Source organism: Protomyctophum bolini, assembly GCF_963924005.1.
Source record: "Protomyctophum bolini genome assembly, chromosome: 7".
In the NCBI taxonomy this organism is placed as follows: Eukaryota; Metazoa; Chordata; class Actinopteri; order Myctophiformes; family Myctophidae; genus Protomyctophum; species Protomyctophum bolini.
This window is the reverse complement of record NC_137868.1, coordinates 17,954,398-17,956,897: the sequence shown is the minus strand read 5'-3', so window position 1 is coordinate 17,956,897 and position 2,500 is coordinate 17,954,398. Positions and strand designations below refer to the sequence as shown.

Genomic DNA, 2,500 nt, shown 5'->3' with positions numbered 1-2,500 from the left:
GCGTGTAAGTCATTCTCAAACCAGTTGTCCTTAAAATCCTGCCCCCAATTGCTGTAAATGGTAATGTAAAGTTGGCCGATGGTCAAGGCTCCAAGAACAGTTCAAAGTCCAGGATTGCAGGTTTTTTTATGTTTATTTCCCTCCACAAACACCTAATAAATAGTAGTGCAGCATATACACAGTTAGCCTAGGCAGACAATATCGCTTGAAAAGCTAAACTAAATAAACACAACAAACTAAGAACTTGAGAAACTGTTTAAACAGGCTAAACCTTACACATAAAGGCCCTGCATGGCAGCTCTCCCTTAGTGTTGTACTAGTCAGCTCCAAGTCACAACCGAGACTCCTCACCCTTTTTACGGGTGAGCCACACCCAGAACACATATTAGCAATTTACTGTCAATTAACTAATCTCCATATATCTGATATCATATAAACAGCCATACCAAATAGTTGAACAACCCATATACATCATATTTTAGACCAGCAACCAGCTACACCCAAACAGACACTTCCAAGCCGCCCGGCATGATGATCATCAAATGGATCTAGGGCACGGGCTGCCCTGTGACAGGTAAATGGGGCATTTATATAGTGCCTTTATCCAAGGCGCTTTACCTAGATTGTGATTGCGTTACATTCACCCATTCACGCACACATTCATACACAGATGGCAGCGGAAACCACGCAAGGCACCAACCTGCACATCGGGAGCAATTAGGGGTTCAGTGTCTTGCTCAAGGACACTTCGACACTAACTCTGGGGGAGCCAGGGTTCGAACTGGGAACCTTGCGGTTCCCATCCGGCCACTCTACCCCTGAGCCACCGCCGCCCCTGTGAATTAATACGGTGGTCCTACAACATATACAACTCTGAATCTACACTACACTTTAAGTTTAAAGGCGCAGTGAAATGAAAAAGACGTTTTTCACACTTTTAGACCATATCCGTGGTCATCATATGGGCATACCTAACAATGGATGCCAAAAAAATGGGAAAATTCTCATTTCTGTGTGTTTTTATATCAAAGGTCCATAAAAACGATTGTATTATTTATTTATTAAAACGAAAACGTGCTGCGTGATGACGTGTAGAGATACACATCGATAAAAGCCAATAAAAATGAAGCTCACCCGTTTAATTCCCCATATCTGCGCATCCGTCCAACACAGCTGCTTCTGATTACAGAAATCCTCCGTTTTTATTCCCATTCAAGATAACATCCAGACAGTGTATTACTCGGTTTCAACTTAATCATCACGCTAAAATATGTATCTGAAACGTTATAGGGTAGAAATAAGCCACATAACAGTAAACTGGTGTAGCTGGCCGACAATCTGATTTGTAAACAAACACACACCATGCGTGTTGCGGATAGCATAGCTACCGTCCCTAGCTACCGTCCCATCGCCTGAAGGGATGCGACACTCTGATTGGTTCAGAAACTTCAGACCGGTGTTTCATATGGAAACACCATTTTCATGTTGTTCACCGTTTCACTGCGCCTTTAAGTTGAAAACTATTTGAAACCTGTGAAGATCTAACTGATGTGGTTGAGTTTATTTGAGTGTTTCATTGAACTGTCCTGCGGATAGCACGCACTGTTGACAGGTATGTTGCGTTCTGTCTACACATCATTAACTATAGATACATTACTACATCTGCTTCTGCAGCTGCGTTTTGCAGGGTTGTGCAAGGTCACCAGTTCGGATCCCCAGACCAGCTGGGAATATCCATGTGGGAATTGGGGAAGTAGAGTGACAAATAACTTCCCCTCTCACTAAAACTACCATCATTGTGCCCTCGGTCAAGACAATTAAATGGCGGTTGAGATCCACTTAAACCTCTCTCTACAGAACTATATTAGCAACTAGAGAGATAGAGAGCAGTGGTCTTATAGAGGAGCAGCCAGGCCCACAGGTGACTGTAGAGTTGCTGGTTTGAATACCCAGACTCGCTGGGGAAATGTAGGTATAGAGGAGTAATAACGAAACTTATTTTATTCGGATCACACTGTCTGACGTGTTTTTGAAGGCTTGTCAAAGGCTAGTACTTAAGGCCTGCATACTTGTAATTGTACTGTAATTACTACATTCTACAAGAAATACCAAAAACAGTAGATCTGCTATTTTTGATCATAATAGATCATGTGGGGAGATTTATTTATTTCAAATTCAGGGTGAAAGTAGTCCTGCCTGATTCTTGCGCAAATGTGATTCTCGATTTTCCTCCACAAGAATTGAGATCACGATTATCTCACGATTCCAAATTTTTCCATGAAAATATTAATTTTCTTTAGTCTGTAGGGGCTGAACATTTCTACATTCAAAATAAAATGTGGCGCCTGGAGCCAACTACTGTGGCTTAAAAACATACAACATCAAAGTGCTTGACTTAAACCTCTCTCTCACTTGTGGAAAAAAACATAAGAGTAACTAAGTGAATTGGACAGCCAATTAGTGCTGCACGATTCTTGCTCAAATTTAGAAATGAGAGCGC

The 2,500-nt window shown here is 41.8% G+C and overlaps 1 protein-coding gene across 2 annotated transcripts in view; it reads left to right on the top strand.

Moving 5' to 3' along the window:
- The window catches only part of itga8 (integrin, alpha 8), a 90,391-nt gene that overhangs the window by 68,706 nt on the left and 19,185 nt on the right, over positions 1–2,500 (top strand). The gene's annotated exons all lie outside the window — the stretch shown is intronic.